Genomic DNA, 23,234 nt, shown 5'->3' on the forward strand with positions numbered 1-23,234 from the left:
AAGGACAGACATTTGGGTTTCAGATTCCATACACTTCATAAAAATGTATGTTAATACAAAACCTGTTATTTTACCCACTTTCTAAGTTTATAAGAGCAGTATTTAAAATGCGTCCCTTTTTTGGGCCTTTGTCCCCCATTATTTTAGACTTTGTCCAAATTTCTTGCTTAAATAGAAGGTTTAGTTCCTAACTCTACCCTCAGTTTACAGGTAATTTACCTTAATTGACCTATTCTAATTTTCTTTTTATCCCCCCCCACCCTTTGTCTCTCTTTTTTACTTAAACACTGGTGCTGAAAACAAACTCACCATCAGCACAGGGAGGTAGACTAACCACTGTGTTTCAGCCCATCATACATCAATAGGTGGCCATGGCAGAACCAAAACAAGCATCACAGACATCCAGTATGTCTGGGTCACAACCTGTCAGTATTCCCTCTACAATTCCTAACCCACCTACTCCACCTTTTTCAGGTAGCTCTTTCCTGGTGCTGGTGCAATAGTATCCTCCAGGAGCAGTAGTAGTTGAGGTGGAGATTTTGTCATTTGACAGAATCTGACAAGGCTGGTATAGGGCATAATGGAGAAGGGTCTTGGTGCCCAAATCTGCAGAGTTGAGAAGTTCCTGCATCACATTGCAAAAATGATGCCATATTCAGCACTGGTACAGGCAGCTGACACAGTAGACAGTGACAAAAGTTCTGAGGACTAGATTCTTACTGTTCTCAAGTTGGAAGTGGATGTCCTTCTGAGCTCCCCTACCTATCTCCAATCATGGTGTCTGCCGACCTTTTGTATCCATCACCATCTCTGCCTGTCTTGTATGTCCTGCTTGTCTGCACCTGCTACCTAACCTACCCTATGTACTTGACCCTCTCATTCCTAAGCCCCTTCTCCAACATTTCTCCCTCAGAAAAAAAAACATCCCCCATAAACAGTTCTTCTATTTACCCATGTGCCATCTTGACATACTTGATTTGGTCAAATTGGCTAGAGCAGTATTCTGTTATTGTTACCCATCCCTGGAGTGATGAATCTCCAAAGTCATGTAATTGTGTATACAATAAAACATTTATGTTGTGAAGCAGTGAATAGCTATGTTGCTCTCCCATCACCCACCTGCAAATTCCTTCATTCTTTCCCCTGTGTCCTACCCTCTGTTTTCCATGCCCATTTTCATCACTACTCTAGCAACCGCTTGTTCATACATTTAATCTAAGCAAAAATAGTCATACAGAATGGAAATGGCCAGATATGGCCCATGCAAAAGCCTTCACTTTCTATCCTCAGCATTTGCATGGAGGTTGGTGTAGTGCACCAATGCAAATGGGTTTATATCGGCTGCACTATGGGAATACTGTGTAAGGGAAGACTAGAGGCAGTACTCTGAATTAGCTATTGTACTGGTTCTTAGGCTACTGGGTGTACTGAACTAGAAGTTCCTATGTGCTGTGTTGGGGTAATTCCCCTGTCTGTAGACTGATATTCTTGCATAGTGTCATGGGTTCAATTACAGCTGTAGGTCAAATTATTATTTCATAACATTTTGTATTCCAATCATATAGTTAACTGCAAATGTCTGTATTTCTCTCCATTTACAAAATTTTGTTAACATACCAGTTGAGTAGGGCAGCAAGACATCATTTGCACAAGCACTGCAGGCTTGACAGGTAGACTTAGTAAGATACTCTCATTGTGCTTATGTATTAATGTTGGTTGCACTCGTCAACCTCTTCTTGCTCCCACAGGCAATAAATTTATTGTACAGAGCATGACAGCTTATAATAATGGAGAAATAAGAGTAACACAGTATACAGACATTTCTATATGTCCCACAAAAATTACTGTTTCTAGCCTGTCTTCATCTGCCTCTGTCTCTCTCTGTTCAACCCTTCTGCTTCAGTAGGTTTTCACTGCCCTTTAATTTGTACTATTTAAAGTAAGTGAAGTTGGAGCACCTTGGTGGCATGATGAGATAATGCTCTGATCCCTAGATAGAAACTTGGATAATTTCAAGGGTTCTAATCCAGGTATCATCTACGTGTTACTATCTGTTTTTAGTAAGTATTGTATGTGTTGCTGTGGCCTGCATATTGCTATAAGCCAACATTATCCTTCTGTCATAAGCTGCTTAGTCCCTGCCTCCATCTCACCCTGTCTATGCATCGTCTTCCTTCTGTGTCATCAGACTTCCTCCTCTGCATTTGTGCAGTGTCTGCTGCCAAGCACCAACTGCAACTGACACTAAATGGAAGTACACAGCTTTTTGCACAGGCAGTATCTTGTAAATTTTGTCTTTGGATGCATTACTCTGGTGCCCTTTGCACTGCTATGTTTAACATTTAGTCACTTTTATCTACTTTTGAACAAGCTGAAGCACTGAATGTTCAGCTTATATAAATGTCATGAGGATAATGAAGAGTAATACATACTTTCTCCTTTTCTGCAATCTTTTGTCACATGAAAAGTTCATAGAGTAGGAGTTCTCACTTTTTTAATTTCTCCAAGTCTTTTGGGTTTCTAATAGCATGGCGGGAATGGACCCCATTCCTAAGTCAAAGTACGATTAAAGTTTTTGACATCAGTATTGTTTCAGTCTTTGATGTTAGCTAAAAGTGCTCTTCGCAGCACCCACAAAGTGCCAAGTAATGACTCCTTCTGCAATTCATATGGAGTTACATGTATTAGCAACATATCTAAATATGATTCTAGAGTCTTTTTTATAAGACCCGTTTCTCCTACTACTATTAGAACTATCTGGGTACCTTTCTTCCACATTGCTCTCATTTCTGCCTCAGTTGTTTCTCTGTATGCAGTACATTGTAATCACTGGCTGTGGTGATTTCAATGCTCAATGCTACTTTTGTCTTCTTTTAATGATTACTATATCTGGTTTTCTAGCATCTATCTTTTGAACTGTTGGTAATAGATGATCCCATGTGATGTAAATTTCATCATTTTATATGATGATTTGGGCAAATGTTTCCAGTGTTTTTCAGCCACTTTAATACCATAATGTTTGCACAATCCTCAGTGCAACAAACTTGCCACATTATTATGCCTTTCAGTATACAGTCCTTCTGCAATTAGTATGTCACAACCAGCAATGAGGTGGGTGACTGTTTCCAATTCGGTTTTACAAAACCTACATTTGTCTATTTCTCCCACATGTTCAATGGACTTTGTAAACCAACGAGTACGCAGCACACTATCTTGGGCCGCCAATACTAACCTTTCATCTCTTGGTTTGAATTCACCTCTTGTTTGCCATTCCTGCATTCATTTCGGATCAACATGAGATTCTTCAAGAAGTTTTCTATACTTGTAACTATATTTATGCATTTTCCACATTTCCTGGCTTCCCATCTGGTCCTTCACCTTATATTCTTTCTTTTGTTTTTTTGACACATTCAGTTGCTGCATGATTTTTATCTGCTTTTGGTCTGATTTCCATTCCTGCTTGACACCTATATGCTTCTGCTAGAATAAGCAGAGAAGTCATCTTATATTTATTATCCTCATGTTTCAAAACATTCACTATGTTTGGGTCTTGTGAGGTCAGCAGATATGTGTGGAGCCCCACGATTGCATATCTATACATGTAAACAATTTCAAAGAGGCCCATCCCTCCTTCGGACCGAGAAATATATAATCATGGTATGCATTGATTTTTATAAATCATTTGGTGAACATGAAGCATCCTTCTTGTTATCCTATCTAATCTATCCAACACATTTTGGGGCCAGTCAATCACTCCAAAACTGTAATTTACCACATTAAGAGCAAATTGATTTACAGCTTAGATTTTGTTCCTTGATGTCAGTGCTGTTTTATTGTTAACCCTTTGGCAATTCCCAAATATTGATACACTCCCTCTTGCTCAAGTTCTTTTATATCACATTCTTGTCCCAAACTTATGTTTTCTTGATGTTGCAGTTTTCCTGCTTTAAACATTGCTTTTGCACATTTATCAAGACCAAATGGCATTCTTATATCATCTGAAAAAGTTTTGACAACTTGCAGTTATTCTTTCAGTTCCTCATCTGATGAGCTATACAGTTTGAAATCATCAACAAAAAGAAGATGAGAAGTCTTTACATTTTGTTGTTTTCTAGGAGCCAAATTGTATCCATGGCCTAAGCTGTTAAGTAGATAGCTTAGTGGGTTAAGGGCAAGACAGAATGACAGTGGTGACAGAGAGTCACGGAGTATCCACCTTTAAACTATTATCTCTGGGATAATAATTTGTCCTTTATCATGGATTAATTGAAAAGTGGTCTGCTACTGTTTCATGGTCACTGTAATGTAGTCGATCGGTGTAAGGTGCATCTTATACATTTTTAAGCAATCATTTATCCATGAATGTGGGATACTATCAAATGCCTTTTTATAGTCAATCCATGCTATACTTAGATTCTTCTCTTTTTTACAGTTCTCCACTATGACTTTATTTAACAACAAATTATCCTTTGTTCCATATGACTTTCTTTTATTGCCCTTTTGTTTTATTGACATAATTGAGATTTCTTCTAAATGACTATAAACTCTGCATCAATTCCAGTCTATAGTTTATACATCATCGGAAGGCAAGTTATTGGTCTATAGTTTTTAGGATAGCTTGCAGGTTCACTCTTAAGTAGTAGCATTGTTTCTGTGTGGTGTGTAACTGGTTAGGTAGGTGGTTCAAATCTAACAGTGGTGAACTAGGGTGTCTGTGTAGTTCTAGTGTTATGGAAGTAAACATTCAACAACAGGTATGCTGTATCCACTTTCACTCAGGAGAAAATTACACTTTGGACACAGTTCCTTCTGAATTTTATCTATCTTTTAACAATTTCTCATCTGCAACATAGTGATGAGGTAATCCTGACAAAAGTGCACTTTCTCCCCCTAAGAATCAAACTTGTCCTGTGACACTTGCAGCCATTACTGTCCTCTCTAGATTGCATAACCAGATACGTAGGAGGTTCAAATCTCATAGAGGCGAACTTGTGAGTGTGTAGCTTCAAAGTTCATTACATATAGCTTCCTGAAGAGTCATGCTGTATCAACTTCCACTCAGCAGAAGATTTTAACATGGGAGAGGATGCCCGATCCCTTCATCCCATTTTTACCACAAACATCTTCTTGGTATCCCGATGATTAGGTCATCATGTCAAAATTTCACAATGTGCCATTACAACTCATAGTTTATCTGAAGTGCTTGAAGCTAATTCTGTGTTAGGCAGGAGGCTGGAATCCAGCATTGGGTAAACAATGTCAGAGTGTATGTGTACTGTCATGAGTAACTGTGCCCATGACAATATTCCTTATATAAAATTCCACTTAAGTGACATATTTTGCCTGTCAGAGTATTACCCTATACATTTGTATTATCCAAGGCAATGAACAAATTTGAAAATGCAATGCTTACATCATGCTATCAAAAAAGAACCACATCAAAGTGGTCATATAAGTTAACCTGTGGTGCTGGTTGTTGATACTATGTTTCTACACTGTGCAAATACAGAGAGGAGGCTTGGATCCAGCAATGATGGGCTACTGTCTGTGGGTGTTTGTCATGCTGAGTAGAGAAGGCTTGTAATGTATGTTGCATGCTAGTTGTATAGTGTGTTTGTGCACCTCAGCCACATTTATACATTTTTAAAAAAACATCAACATATGAAAGAATGGTGTCATTCATTCAAATGTGCACTGTCACAACTGTAAAAGAACATTTTGTGTGCCTCATGTGATCCAGGCAGTGTTCTGTGCCTTGTGATCTTAGGTAGTCAGTTCAAATCCAGCCATTACTCCTTAGACTTACTTGTGTCACTATGTCTGTGAATGTGCAGGTAGGTAACAATGTTGTCAGCAGCTGTCTGCTGTGTACATGTATGGATGGGGATTCATATTACAATGATTTCTGGTCCCTTTTCACATAGAAATGCTTTCTTTGGTAATGATGATGCCATGGGATAACATTTGTCTTTCTTGTGAGAACTAGTAAGGCTTCAGGACATGAGACTATGTTCTGCATGCTTGTGCCTTAGTAATGCATGATTTTGAGTCTGTGATTATCCACACATTGTGCCCGATTGCCATTCACCCATCACAGTGACTGGCAATCAGGACTGAGATGTATTACACACACATTTCATCTTGCATTTACCTGCATTTATGCAGTATTTATATAGTATGTGTTTTAAACCTCTTTCTGATAAGATTTAAAAAATGTAAAAATACTACAGAAATCTGGCCTTCACACACATCATCACCTGGCCAATATTCTAAGCCAGTTTGTCAGGTCTATGCCTCTGTAAGTCATTGTACTTGTGGCAGCATTAGGTGCCAGACTGGGTGATCCCTGTCAAGGATGACAAGTGCTTACCCAACTCTTGTCTGATGTCAACTTATTTTCTGCTCTGTGCCATATACTAATTAATACATTTGTTCTGAGTATAAATCCTTTGAGAGGTAGATCATGATTTTGGTCTCCTTGTTAGACCAGCTTGGAGCACAGCCTCGTGCCTTCACAGGTGTGGCCATCTTTTGATGCCAGTACCAAAATGCAGAATTTAAGTGCAGGGCTGTGGTTCACAGGTTTGTAACCAAACCCTCTAGGGTGTGGCATCACCATAAACAAACTCAGCTGCCACGTAAGGGTATTAGACATAGATTCATAGGTTCATAGGATGGTACTAGACTATCGGCCCTAGGGCCCATACAAGCCTAGTATAACAATTTCCTGGATATTTCTTCCCACAATATTTACTTCCCTGAAGCCCTGTCTAGCAGGGTGATATAGAACTGTTATTGTTGGCAAGTTTGGTTTTACCAAACTGTTTTGTTACATAGATATTTTTAAAGGACTACATTCACATTTCTTTTCTTCTGTATGGTAAATGAAATTCAGTTATGAAGTCATTACCCTTTAAGCTGCTTATATGTGTTTCTGCTTAGGTGCTGTAATGTTATCTTTATTTGAACAATAAAGCTAAAGATCATGTATTAATTGTTTCTTTAAGCATGTCTTTTTCATGACTGGATCAGTAAAATTATTTTTTTTCATATCTTTTCACATTACTGTATAAATAAATCTTCCTGTAGATGGCATTATCATGTCATTTAAACTATTGAGTGATATGAGATGTTGAGTTGTGTCACGTTATGCCAGATGAAAATGGATTATGGACAATGATTTATTCAACAATATTTGACTCCATTTTCCCATTTCCATGCAATGGGACATTTGAGATATATTAGGCTTGTTAGTGCTTCCTCTGAGAACTACTTGGCTAAGCTCACTCGGAGGTACTTGATGCTTAGTTATATGTATTTGTTGACTTACACACTCATGTATTACTGCCATTCATGCTATTATGCATAACTATGCCTAATGTGCATACAGCATACATACATGAACTTGAATTTGCATGAATAATCTTAATTCTGGCATATTAAGTCACAATCACCAGAGAAAGGTGGCAAATGGTTTAAGAAACTGCAAACTTAATCAAATAGGAAAACAGCAGCAGGAATGTTACAAATTATAGGGAAGAAATTCATACTGATGTTAGATAATAATTACTAGGAGAACCTTGCATTTCATTGATCTGATGATCAGATGCAGATGATACACAATGATAACATGAGTATCATTTATAAATGGGTATTCATGACATCAGCACAGGAAATGTATAAGGAAGAAGTTATAATGGTAATATAAAAAATATTTTTGAAATTCATTTTTGTGGCATTTCTTGATTATGCTACACAGGATATAAGTACATTATTTGAAGTGACTGGAGTGCCATGCACTGCATTTTTACCAATCTATTGTTTTGTTAGGATACATGCTACTTTACTGTGGGATTTCTGACTGTCACTTATAAATGAAAAAAATGTAAGTAAAAGTAGAGAAAAGTGGTAGGGTAAGAAAAGAAGTCTGTTAACCATAGCATGAGATGATGCTGTACAGGTTAATACAAAACTACTTTAACTGGCTGAATTTGAACTTGCAGTATATGTATATGAATGGATTCCCTTCAGAAGACCATCCATATAATTGAACCTTACTTCACGAGACGAAAACAGTGCAATTTTTTTTTTTTGATGAACGGCAAATTTTTCCAGTGGTAAGTAAATACTTGGCCAGCATGGTGAACTTTGCCCTTTTTCCCAGTGTAGTGTGATTGATCTCAGAGTTGGTATATTTAGTTGGGGGGGTGTGGGGGACGTAGCCCTACACCTTCATGGGTTTAACATACTGCAGTGTGTTTTTCACTATAACATTGGCCAAGTGTTTACTTACAGTTGGAAAAATGTGCCTGTCAGCAAAAACAATTTTGCTGTTTTTGTTTCGGTGAAATAAGTTTTGATTATATAGACATTTGATCTTCTGAAGGTAATCCATATGAATGTAGGTGCTGTGTCACCATATGTTTTCATATTTAAATCTTTGATTTATTGGTGATGAATGTAGGCATGCCTTCTTTGTTGTGTTCTTTGGCTGATAAGTATAAAAGTTTCCATAAATGACTTTGGCATGTTATTTTATAGGTTCATAGGTACATAGGTCGTAGGTTAACAACCACTGGGGTCTTTATAAACCTAGACAAGATTCTCAATTATATCTCACAAATTTGGAGGTAATGTTAAGGGGTATATATAAGCCGGGGCAAAACTTACAGGCTGTCTCTGTACATCATAAACATATGTGCTGAACCCGGGGTTCTGATTTCCCATCCACTGGTCCAAGTTTCTCTTGACTAGGGCTAGGGATGAGCTCTGCCTATCATGGATAGGAAGCCTGTTCCAGAGAAGGGGAATTCTCTGAGACACACAGCTGCCCCTCCAGTGTGTCCTACTTATATTACAAGCAACGTTTCAAACCCTAGATTGAGTAATTCTGATACTATTAATTTTTCATATATGTAAAAGTGCCATCAGAGTAGGTTCCAAGGATACCTTGTATGCCAGGCATAGATTGCCTCAAAGCAGTCTTTAGAAAACAGAGTATAGAGATAGGTTTATGAGACAATCTGCATAGGCTATGCTGTTTACATCCAGTATTCGATTTGTGAGGAACCTCTGTGGGAGTTCCCATTGTTACATGTGATGTGCCTGGTTAAGTACATAACAAAGGAAGCATTGTACTCAAAGATGGGCCTGATGAGGGCCAACTACACTGGAGCAATGACTTCCTTGGACCTGGATACCATGCCTTTACTTATAAATTGGGCAATATAGAATGATTTCCTTACTTAGACCCGTGTTGTTTAAATGTCAGGTTACTATTTGTATACTGATTAAAATCCATGGTAGTAGTTAGGGCTGTGTTATTGATGAGGTAATGTTTTATGCTGGCTGCCTTCCCAAATAGCACACTTATGCAATATTTGACAATGAGTTTTAAGCCATGGCTTTGGCACCAGTTATTTGTCTGTGTTATCCTGCTCTTAGGATGTTAGTGTCTTGGGGGATTCTATGAGTGTTCCTCATTTGTAATCATTTACAAACTTGATCAGCCAGAGGACCTTGGCATTGACCTTGACTTCTGAGAAGTAGATGCCAACAAGGAGTGGACACAGCACAGAGCTATGAGGGACTCTGCTAGTGACTGGCCTCTGTGTGTAGGTGGCCTCCCCTATACTAACTTCCTGGGTCCTATTTGAGAGCCAGATAGCTATCAAGCACATAACATAGGAATTTTTGTGCCTATATCCATGAGTTGGTTTACAATGCCTGAGTGGGGTATTGTATTTAATGCCTTAGTCAGGTCAAGGTATGCAGTATGCATTATTTTTGTCCTCATCCATTGCTTTGGTAACCTTCTCAAAAGCCCAGCAGGTTGAAAAGGCATTATCTGCCCTTGACGAAATAAAACTAGGTTGGATCCAGTGTTTGAAGTTTTTTTGTGTCCTTATTAATCATTTCCATTATAAGTCTTTCCATGGCTTTGTATATCAGACTAGTAAGACTTAGGGTTGTGAAGTTTCAGGGGGTCTGTTGATGGCCTGACTTTGTGCAGAGGGATGGTCACTACATTTCTGCATCCATGTGACACAAAGCCTATCTGGATGATTTGGGTAAACAATGACTCCAGTGGTCTTGACAGGTCATGCTTCAGGTTATTTAGTAAGCATCCTGGGATATTATTGGGGCCCATCAATACAGTGTTTTTGGCCTTAGGAAGCACATTTAGAACCTGCACCCTAGTGGTAGTTGGGGGGGGGGGTGTTTGATGGCATTTTTTTTTTGGTGTCAGTAGGGGAGAGATGGGGTAAATTTGGAGATGAATTTGTGAGCCACCATTTTCTATATCTTCCAGCTGTGTGTGTAGGTGATTCCATGTACAGACAGTTCTGCACACTGCTGCATGCCACTTTTGAGGTGTTGGGCATAGTTAATGAAAGCTATGTGGTTGCCCTTTGCCTGGGAGGTTATCTTTATGACAAATGTGGCTTTATTACAGTTAATTTCCCCTCTTAGTTGTTTGTTTATATCGATGAGAGTGGTTTTACCATGCTGAGAATAGTACTTCCTAATCTTGGCTATTACTTTTTCCTCTTGTTGTACAACCTGTTTATGTTTGGATTCCATGAAGGTACTTTGTTGTTTTTTTTTAGTTAGTTCTAGGCTTATTTCTGGTAGGCACAATTGTCTCTGTTAATTTATTGACATGATTGAACAGGGATTCTGTGAACAAATCCACATATGCAACTGTGTTCTTATAGTTTGTGGGGGCTTGAAATTTTGACAGGTTATCACATAAAAGTAGGATTTTTTCCTTGGAATAGTTCCCAAATATTACGGGGTTGATCAAAGTCAAAAAATTGATTTTTGTTATGAAGGAGATAGCTTTTTGATCTAATCTTGCTACATAGGACAATACACTAGAGGGGTACAGCATTATCCCATGTTTGTCAGTACCATGTCAAATATGTTTGCACCCTTAGGGGGCATATGGACACTGGACCAATGTGTATGTGATTACAAAGTCCAGGAATCTTTGGGCCTGTAAGTTTGCAGTCGTGTAAGTACCCCAATTTATGGTGGGGTAGTTGAAGTTGCCTATGAATATGATATTTGGTTGAATAGTAAGAGCCTACAGTAAGTCCAAGTACAAGTTATGGGTTTCTTGGGTCATAGAGAGTGACCTATAGCTTGCAAGAATATGTTATGATATGATATAGTACGGAACTTCGCTTATAGAAATCTGGACATGGAGAAGCTCAAGTGCATTGTCCTGTTTGACTAGTATTGAGGTCAGTTTGTTGTTTGTGTAGACAGAGACACCTCTACCTTTGGTCCCTACATGTTCAGTGGAAGGCATCGGAGCCCTGCACTGCCAGGTTGCTCTCCATGGCTTTAAACTATGTCTCAGTAACTGCACAGATGTCCACATTCCCTCGGTTTGGTTTTGCTATGTCAGAAGGTTTGTCAGTTTGGCATTGCCTGAAAAGGCACTATGAGTTAGGACAGTGTTTTGCCAATATTTTAAAGCATAGAGTGGACAGGTGCGGATCATCCTTGGCAAAAGAAAGTCTGTTAATCATATTGTCCCATGCTGACAGATATTGTACCCCCTTAGAATGACACCAGAAACTAAGACAATTAATGAATTCAGTCATCTTTTGTTCATAATAAGGCATTCCTCTTGGCGAAGGTAGAATGTTGCTCAATGCTAGGCACATACCAGCCTGTGACACATAGTCTCAGAGCTACATAATGTTTATCTTCATATAGTCCAGGGAGACACATCTCAAGTTATTTATACCCAAGTGGATTATGACTGAATCATACTGGTACATGTGTTCTAATGATTTGATTGCATGGGTGATTTGGCAGATCCTGGCCCCTGATACTGTGATTTTCTCCTTATTCAGCCTGGTGAGCAGGATATCTGTGTCTCAAAATAGATTATCTTTTGATTAAAATATTGGGTAGTGCATTGGCTTACCTTATGAGGTTTATAGCTGAGGTTCCAAAGTGTGTGATTGTACGTGTTGTGTTGGGTGTTGTTTTGGTGGAGTGCTTTTGGGGTTACTGTGGATTATTTTTGTAGGATGAATGTCTGGGTGGTCTTTGAAACTTAGGAAGTTTGCTTTTAGATCCATCAATAAAAACTGCAAGAAAAACCAAGCCACACTAGAGTTTTCACTGTGTGATACTTTAAAGTTCCTTAAATGGGGCCCCATGGGATATATGCAAATGACCTCTTAAGAACATCAAGTGTTTCAGCTACATGGCTTCTGAATGTCCATGATGTTTTTCACTTTTTAATTCTTTTTGGTTACATTCCATCCAATAAAGCCAAACCTTACAGCAGACATGCATTTTTGACCTTTTTATTAGCCTCATCAGCATAACATCAGTGGGTAGTTAGGTTAGCTTGGCTGAGTTGTTCTTGCAGTTTTTATTGAATGGGGTTTGTCTGAGTGAACTTTTAATGGTTTGAATATTTTAAGTGCCTCAACATGTATTGGTCTATGTGTGGTGGGTGTAATACTTATATTACGAACAAACTGCTATTTTGAGTGTTTTTGTGTAAGGGTCTTGCCTCCAGTGACATTGTGTAATAAAATATATTGCATACTGCACCCATTTCTCTAAGGATTCGTTGGTTGTTAGTGAACATGAGACAATTTCTGCATTGTCACAGGATGCCCGTATCTACCAAGATGACATCAGAGAAATTAAGAAAGTGCCCATCTATGTTGTCAGGTCTTTTTTAGGGGAACGACAAAGTAATGGTACTGCAGGCTAACATGGGCACTGTGAGGATAGAAACTACATCCAGTGCTCCTCAGCATACAAGCATGTTGTTCTTTTAGGTAAATGAGTGATTCTGTAGCAAGAATCTACAAAGAGAAAGGACACTTTTAGCTATGAGGAGAACTGCATCCTCACTGCAACCCTTAGGACATATGGCAAATGCCATTTTGGAAAAGCGTGACCCAAATGAGCCAAGAAGGCAAAGTCCTGGCACCAGGTAATTATGGGTAAAAAGGTTATTGGTGGAAGGAATGGCACATTAACACAGGGATGAAGTGGTAGGATGTGCAAAAGGAAAGGCAGGGCAGAATGCAATTGCCTGCAGCACTACTGGGGGTTGGGCACAAGCATTTATTCCTTTAACACCTGATGAGGAATACCTCCTCTATTTAGGAATATGATTATGAAACAGGTGAGGATGGCACTGGCATAATCAGTGATGGTGTGGACACTGGCTATTACCTATGTCTGCAGCATCAGCAAACATCTACTCAGGAAGGCTGGTTAGACCACTATAAAACATTTACATAGAGAAATGACTGATCATATGGAATGATTACATGTAACAAATGACAATTACAAAATAACAGGCTAACCCTCCATTTCTAGATATAATAACAATTAAAAGAGTGTGCATGGTAAGTGTCCTCCACACCTCCTTATACAACATACTGTAGTGTACTCCAGCATGTGAGTGCTAATGCATTCAATTAATTCATTAGAGTCGACATCACAAACAAACAGTTCTACTACACCAATACATTCAGATGATTTCAGCAGCAGAATGGCTGCTGCAGTTTATGATAACGTAATTATATTTATGAGACAACCCGAGGAATGTGGCACACATTTGTCAAGTTTAGAGGCAGGATCTCATACCCCACAACATGTTCATATGTCTGTAGGAAATAACTGTGTATCATAAAGTCAAGTATATGATGACATTGCACTACGTATTGTACATGGAGAAAATCTTTGCACTGTTACAACAGTAACTCCAAACCTGCAAGAACAGCTTCTGGATGATGGCAGAAATTCAGGGTAACAGCATAGATAGCACTCCTTTAAAAAGAGTTGCATGATGCAGGCATATGTCAGTGTTAGAGCTATGCCATGAAACATTTAAAGCATTGGTTGCCCAGCAGCAAATGTGCCATGACATTTTTAGGGCTCAGCACACTGCCACAGTGGATCAGCTACAAATGGTTAGAGTCTTCCATGTGTTTGTGAGAATTTCCAGCACTATGTGGAAATGGCAGAGAGTAGGGATAATGTCATGATCACAGTGACCCATAGCATGAGGGCACACCAAGCATCCATGCCTGCCTCCATTTGTACACTAGTTAAGACTTACCAGACTCCAAAAGAGTCAGTCTTGGAACGGGAAGATGACAGCGTGCTGTCAGGACACATGGGAGCATATCATATTGTACTACAACTGCTTCTAAAGGAGGTAGTGGAAATTGTAGGGGGGAGCAAACACAGAATTCATGCAGGACACATCAGCTTACTCATAGCAGAACGTCATTGGAGGTCCCTTTTCTGCAGCAGTGTCAGATCAGGGTCTGTAGGATCACCTGCATCTTGAAGGTTACTTCAATGCAGCAAATCACCATCCAGTTCACCTGACAGCCCATCCTCAAGATCTCATGTGTCTTCAGCTGCCCTGTTCCTAGGAGATGTCATGTAAGACGCATTTGACCTTGACCTACTGTGATTCAGGCTAGATATTTCAGGTACTGACAATTTGACTTCTTTGCAGAGATGCCAGTGTTTAACTTGAAAGGTAATGAGTTATTAAGAAAAAAATGCAAAATATGTGAGAGCAGAATAAAACTCTGTATTATGACACATTGCATCTGCATGCATTTCATTTCAACAATAGTAGCTGCTAGAATTAAAGAAAATATCTGGAAAGAAAGCTGTGCATCATAACATTCCAAATGCATTGATTTTCACCATTAGTGGCCTATCCATTATCAAGAGTTTCAGTCCAGCTATGTTACAGCCTGAGAATTTGCCAGAACATAAAAAAATATTAAAAATTATTAAGAGAAACATCCTTTAAAAATAAATATAAGTATCCATGCATCTCCACTAACACATTTATCATTTCACTCTCAGCACTGCACAACTGATGATTGCTATTTCTGAGGACACAGATTGTTGTGCATGACAAAATGAAATTATCTGATGTGTAGTACCTCAAAAAACAACAGTAAATAATTTTGAGTGTGATATTTAAAAATGAGGAAACATTGCATAATACAAAAAAAATTATACATTTTTTCATTCAGGTGCAAGGTATGGACTCGTGTTAAATGCATGCTACATTTAATTCAAATACTAAAATAACGCTTTTTATTATATGTACCACTTCAGAAGCTGCATTATGTGCGTACTTAAGTACACCACCTAAACAAAATTTCTTCTGCAAAACAGTTCAAAATGTAATTATTCCTTATATTATGACTTATTAAATCAAAAAGTGTCAGTGAGCACTCATGTATGAGTTTCATAAACAATAATATGAGCACCTGTTTTGAAAGTAAAAGAACTATTTAAAGATAAGAGAGAAAAAGAGAAAAAGGGAGAGGGATGATTGAATAGGGAGGTCAGAGAGGGAGAGTTAGAAGGGCAAGGCAATTTTTTTTTTTGTGGGAATACACCTCTTTTTTTTTTGAGAATAGAAGGTATGGAAACAGGAGGTAGGGGAAATGTGGGTGCAAACATATAACAAGTAGCTCAAAACATGATGGACAATGGCTGATTATATACATAAAGGATAGGTGAGGTACACAGACAGCACATATACAACATGTGTTAAGGAGAGGTGGCAAACAAGGTACCGATGCTTACAAGCCATGGTGCACCTGAATAACACATTACATACCAATGCACTAACCAATAATCCACAAAAATTGGCAGGTGACCATAGTTACACACTGCCACTATCAGAAAGAATAGGAAATAACGTGCAATATTTTGGAGATTTTAATGTATGAGTGCTTTCATTTTATTCATAGATAAAAATTTCTCAGATACAAATATTCCAAGTCAAGAAACATGTAAATATCTTAATGGAAATCATGTGACCCAGTGATTAAAAAGTCATATGACCTATTAATTGCAAAAACTGGAACCTCTCTCCTTTTGTTTTTAAAAGCTGTATTAAAATCAAAACATGCACATAAATACACAAATCAGTACTGAGGTGTTGCAAACTGTGTGGCAGTAATATCGTTAGGAGTACAGCTAATGGTACGCATGTGGTACAAAGCATTAAATGGGGTTTGCTGTATTCGCAGTACAGAATGAACATCGAACATCATTGTGCACTAGGCTGTTGGCAGTGCAAGTGTAAGCCAAACAACAGCAAGACTGAGAAAATCCAGCAAAGGAAATGTAGGAGCAGACAAGCAGATGTCAATTAAATCCTTCTACCCTGCATGCAACAGGCAAACAATTGAGCACAGGTCCAAGCAGCAGTACTGCAGAAAAAAGCAATGGGGCTAAGACAGGAGAACTGGGATCATGGCAATAAAGTAGGCATTACTTGACATAAGCAACACTGATGGTGTCCTGTTATGCAATGTAGATATGTAACATACCTACCATGATATCGCACAAGCCAAACATGCAGAAGGCTCATTGCACATACCCCCACCAATGACAGGCAATGTGAAATTTCCATGTACAAACCACATGGTGATACAGATAAACTACTAAACAGTATATGAATAAGAGCAATTAAAATATGCTAGCCTGTGCATACATAGTTATGCAGGAAGCATGGAAAATATGCTACTGGAATGCACAATATTGGACATGCATGTGTCCCCAACACAAGGTGGACTTCAATTCCCCTGCAAGGTACATGCAACAAAGGGATAACATCAGACATATGAGTATTGTGCATTGGTGATGGCTATTAACATATCTGTGTAAAAATGACACAAATAACACAGTAATGTGCTACAGGTAAACAACAAATAGGGTAGGTGCATAATGAAAGTAGGGTTGAATATAACATACTCATGCATACTGTCAAACATAAAACACCAGTTGGCATATTCACAAAAAGCAATAACAGTAATACATGAAATGCATACGACTGATCAAAGGACAGTTGTGTATACATAATTATGCCACATCACCTGTGGGAGAAATACTCATTCATAATGTTGCATTACAAGGAGTGATTTACGTGTTGGCAATGTTAGGGGAACACAACTGTAGAGCCATAGAAAGCAATGCAAGATCAGTATACAGAAAGAAAACCATGCATGTATGTTAAGATATGTAACATGCAAAGGTCTATGTATGTCAGAAGAGAAACTATAAGCACAGTACAGTGGTGTCTGCCATAATAACAAAGCCACAAAATACAGGCATTCATTACATGTGCCATTCATATGATTTAATCATAAAATGCCAAAAAAAATCTAGACTGTAAATCATTGCTGTTAACACCATACTTCAAGGATACAGGCTATGCAGATGTTAATGCAAGAGGAATAAATTACATTAGAAGAAAACTATATACTACATGACACACGATTTAGCATTAAACATCACATACATGGGACGGGCAGAGTGCCAATTGGACTTCATGACACACCCAATGTCACAAACAGAGCAAATACACTGAAATGGATTGTATATAAAAAGGCATGACAAAAAACAACATTGCAGCAACAATGTGTACAAACTATGCCCATACATATGTCAGCCATGAGTATACAGTCAAAGGAGAATGGCACTACAGTGGTATGTGTGTGGAATGTTATTAAATGTAGCAGGTGCAACAGAGAACACTTGTATCACCTTTCCATGTAGTCATGTGAACACTGTCAGCAGGACAACTGTGTGTCACCGGCAGACAGCTATATGCATCGGACATATCTACCACATACAATGGCAGACTGGATCAGAACTAACAATGTCTGCAGTATGCAGATGAGGCAAATCACATGCAGAGTGCAGGAATACATTTCCTGCATATCCATAAAACTTTCTGCAGAAAAGACAGCATTTGATAATCATGTGACACAATGTTGAAAATGCCAGTGACATATTTTAACATGCGCCATAAAGCAGTGAAAATATATAGCTCCATAACACCTGACTTGTGAAGTGTGCATCATGAGGTACATCTTAACTCATTTTCTCCAGTACAGCTCTCTTGAGTATATACCATTAACTCCCAGTGGGTGTGATTTGAGCCTTAATAAATGAAGTTATCACCTTACAGTTCTAACAAATACTCATTCACGGAGATCAAACATCAGTACAGTTGTGTTTGCCATCATGTATGCTTCAAGATAAAATATTCTAATGCCTTGTATGTAGCATGCTTTTGGAATTATTAATGCAAATATAAACAAGCAAAATTTGATGCCTACATGCATTGTAGGAGGTAACTGCAGAAATGCCTAGAGCTGCACTCAGCTGTAATGAGTTAAAGCATGACTGCAGTATGAGATGTGTGCACAGATGTGTGCTTATTACTGAAATCTAGCCAAGTAGTAATGCACTATGGTGACAGCATTACATTATTGGATTACATGGACAATGTTTATGTTCCAGAGGGCCCTCATTGATGGGGTCAAATGTTTTGAGAGATCTCCCTTGCAATCTCCCAGAAGGAATCATGAATAACATGTGCATGTCTTGGAAGAACATGTTCATCATGACCCTCTTCTATGCCTGATAACATTGCAGATCTGGTCCCCAGGTCTCCAGGATGGTGTAGTGGAGGTCGCCATCACTGTTGGTCTTCAGGAACAATAGCCTGTTCTGGTTTCTTCCCTCATTACTGTCATCATCAGCCTGGTGTTCCCCCTGGTCCTTAGAGTTAGACTCTGCTGAAAGTGGCCAAACACATTGTCATCTCCTTTGGTGGATGGTTGGACTGGCATAGGGACTACACTCTGCAACATGAAAACAACTGCACATCCTTAAATATTTCTAAAAGAGCATTCATTCTATAAAAAACAGTAATATACAACAGTATCTATGTCTTACTGTATGTAATGAATTACTAAGGTGATCATTAATCCATTGTATGTTTTGTTACAAAGTGCAATACATTCAACAATAACATATTATAAATTTGTCTGTTATGTAATTCAGATCATAATGGAAAAGACATTTGCAATACATTAATGTCATACATAATGATGATTGAATAAATATGTCAGACAATATCATCCACCGGGATTCATAAAGCTTGTGTCAGGTGCTGGAGTAGCGTCGGTGATCTAGCGCCAAATATGGCCACCGAGCGATTCAGGTACGAGCTGTTTCCATGTGCACTACCAGCGTACGGCAGAGCTGCACAGCTCCCGGCACATGTATGCTAATTACCCCATGCACAGCAATGTAGCATGCAAATGAAGGTATATAGTGATTTATGAAGTGGTGCAGGCGTAGCATAAGCATGTAGAATTGTAAACCAAAAAAAATGGTTTACATTTTGTCAAACATAAAATTGGAGCCATGAAAGCGGACCAAACTTACGTATTATAATGTTAATATATGCCAATGGCTAAATATATAGCCAATGGCATAAAACAACATGCACATCATATAAAAAAATAACATTTAATGTCATGGTCACACTAACACAAAGTAAAACCGCAGTGCATCTGTGCGCAAACGGGATCACAAGGAAAATATATTTAGATGTCATAAAACTGCAATATAACACAATACATGATATCCCCATAATAGTCAATGGCACACATGCTACACCACAACCATGGCGCAAAGGTTGCTAAGTGTGTGTGACAGTGTTCTGTGTGGTAACTAGGAATTAGCAGTATATGCCATGCAAATGAGTCAAGTAATACTGAATCGCAAACACCCCGCAGGCGTAAGGATGAACCACATGGAGTAGTGGTACAACACCAAGGAGTGGCCTGGAGGTAAACATGACATCAAGAGAGGGGCACGCCACCATAGCTGTAAGCACATTGGATCATTGCTAATCCATGTTGCATGTTGCTAAGCAAAGCCGCAGGATAGGGGTGTGGAAGTAACCATAGCTTTGCTTAGCTGAGAGCACACAAGGTAACCGAAAGTTCATGTGAACGTGGATGAAAACATGCACGAAACCCAGTAAACAGCTGTGCGCGGTGCACACCACAGCTGAAACAGGAAGTATACGGGAAGACAATAAGGAAATGCTGCAGCATGGTAATTGGAGTACAAATGAGTAATTAACACCTAGAAACTCACAGTGGGCCATAGACAACAGCTAACAAGACTGCTAGCAGCTACCTGCAGAACAAGAAAGGGGAGGTGCCATACAGCAAAGAAAAGAGAGCTGTCACAGCAGAACAAAGCAAACTTGCAGTAGATCAGCTATATAACACATTTCCCAACACAATCCTGGGTTGTGAAAGTACAAAACAAGAAAGGCGGCAACTGGATGCATGCCTAACAATGGGAGGGGAATCAGGTTGAAAATTGAAGTAAAGGGCAATAGATGAATTATGGCAGCCAAACATAAGTCAACACCAAAGGCCCAACAATAGCAGTACCTGCTGTAAAACCAATAATTAAGATACCCTGCAGCTGGAACAGCACAAACACACCCAATTACACCAGCATCATCCATTGCACAACAGTATAAGGTGTGAAAGCCCCACACACACTTGTGTATTCCCAGACACTCTGCACCATTGGTGTATACAGACGGGGAACTTTTAATATGTACATGTTAGGGGCCACCATAGCTTTGATTCACCAGCATGTGTTGGAGACTGACGGTGGTGTGGAGGATGATGCTGACAACCATCTCAGGCACCAGAGGAAAATAGTGTTCAGTCCCAGGGTAACCTACCAGAGGCTACATGATCTGGAGATAGTAGAGCATTACAGGGTGGACAGGGACATCATACAGCAACTTGTTGAGCTGTGCTGGCCATGCCTCAGAGCCAGAAGTAACAGAGGGGAATCCATCCCAGTGGACACAAAGGTATGTGTAAGCTTGAGAATACTATCCACAGGTACCTTCCAAAGGCCAACTGGGGATATCATGGGGATCTCACAGCCATCAGCATTCAGGGTACTCCACCAGTTTCTGGATGCCATGTTACCACATGCCAATGAGCACATATACTTCCCCTGAATGCAGGAGGAGTTGGCCAGCAATATGCGTTTCTTCCACTGTGTGGTAGACTACCTGGAGGTACTGGGTGCAACAGACTGCACAAACATACACATCAAGTCACCACCCTGTGAACAGGTAGGTGCTACATAAACCACAATGGATTCCCCTCCATCAACTGCCAGGTCATGTGCAATGCCCAGGGCATTATCATGGATGTGTGTGCTGGCAGCCCTTGAAATTATCATGACTCCCACATCTGGCATGCCTCACAGCTGTATCAGGTATTTGCCAGGGGGGGACATCCCATATGACCACCTGGTGGGGGATGCTGGCTATGCACTGGAGCCGTGGATGCTGACTCCCATCAGAAATGCACACACAGCCATGCAAGAACGCCATAATGAGGCACAGGCAGAAACCAGAATCATCATAGAGCGCGTGTTTGGGATGCTGAAATCACAGTTCCATTGCTTGGACATATCTGGTGGAGCCTTGCAGTACTCTCCAGGAACGTGTGCCCACATCTTTATAGTATGTGCCATGCTACACAATATGATCCTGCGGAAACAGCTGCAGCAGGGACAGAATGGTAAAGGCCCTGATAGCCCACCTCCATTGCCAAGGGACCCACAGGCAAAGAGGGACTCAGACCATGAACACCCTGTGCTAGCCCCAGTAGGCAGATGGAGGCGTGCCCAGTATGCCCATGCCTTGACAAAGAGGGAGCGTATAGCACACACACTGACAATGTAGGCACTCATGGACTGACACCCTTCTCCACCTGCACACACAGCAAACATGGATGGCACACACACACACACACAACCACCTGTAAATTGTTGTGTATAGGTGGTCTACTGTGTGCATCTTACATAGGTATCCCTCAACTATTGTACACACAACCGCCATTGACACAAGGTAAGTCAATACCTGAACAGTAAATTAAGATATCAGCATGTGTCCATACTGTACGTACAGGTTCATAGATACATAGGTAGGTACATGCCCAACTGCCAAGGCCACTCATAAGCATAGGCAAAATGTGTCTGCTGTCACCACCCCATCGATTAACTAACTGTTCCCCTGTGGAGTAGAGCCAATTGTGGGATCCCTGGGGTGTAGCCACTGTTCACCACCCACTCTGCAAGGATTCCCTGGAGTGTTAGTGAGGGATTTTGTATAATGTAATCAGGGATGTAGTTCCAAATAATGAGGAGTATCCCTGACAGGAATCTTCACAGATGTTTACATGTTACATAGCATACCTTAAACACAGCTTGCATATATAGGTAGTTCCCCACAGAATAATAAATGTGAAACACACAACCGCTGAAATGTGCGTTAATCACCCTTGCACTACCAGTGCCTGCTCTGAGAGGTAAGATATCACTGCCAGGATTAGAACACACAACCATGTACACATTCATCACAATAACATACCACTAAGCTACCTGAGATGTACCAAAGGCAGTTGTGTATACTGACAGAATAAAACACAAAAGGTTGGAATGTGTTGAAATAGGACAAACCGGCATGTACCTAATGAAAGGTGTATGTTATGTATATATATATATATATATATATATATATATATATATATATATATATATATATATATATATATATATACATCATATATATATATATATATATATATATAGAGAGAGAGAGATACATGTCGATATATGGGGATATACATATATATGTAGATATGTAGATAGGTTAACAACATCTACATAACCATGGAGGTACATATAAATGGGATACCTACCACATACCAACTGCTTTACATACCGACGTGTGTAATCCCGAGGCTTAAGGTCCGAAAGAACACAGTACCAAAACCCCAGATGTGCGAGGTATAAAATCACAATGTTAAGGGAAAGTTAGTCAGTGCTTCTGGTGTTGCGGTTCAGGTAGGTTACTGTGTGTAAGTGTGTTTCTTAGGGCTCTAGTGTGTGTAAGTGTGTGTTTTGTGTGTGGTGTGTGTTCTTGGGGGACTGTAATGTGTGGGTGTGGGTTAGCTTTGTGAGTCTTTTTGCATGACCTAGGTGGTAGAATATTAAAGTAGGGGGTGGTGTGGGGTGTGCAGACACCTACATCGGGGTGTAGGGGGGCCTGGCCACCTGTTCATATGTAGTGTAGGATGGTTTGTTTGGATATGTTGGGTAGCAGTGTGTCTGTTTGTGCGTGTGTGTGTTCCATTGTCATGTTACTTTCGCGAGTTACTGTCACTGTCGGTAATGTGGGGTATGGGAGTTTGGTCCCGGTATTGTGTGCATCGGAACTCTGTGGTTTCGGGATTCCCTAGGTATCTCGTATACAGTGGTTGAAATGTTCATATATGTTTATAACA

The sequence above is a fragment of the Protopterus annectens genome, chromosome 1.part0 (genome assembly GCF_019279795.1).
Source record: "Protopterus annectens isolate FY-2018-M chromosome 1.part0, PAN1.0, whole genome shotgun sequence".
Classification (NCBI taxonomy): domain Eukaryota; kingdom Metazoa; phylum Chordata; order Ceratodontiformes; family Protopteridae; genus Protopterus; species Protopterus annectens.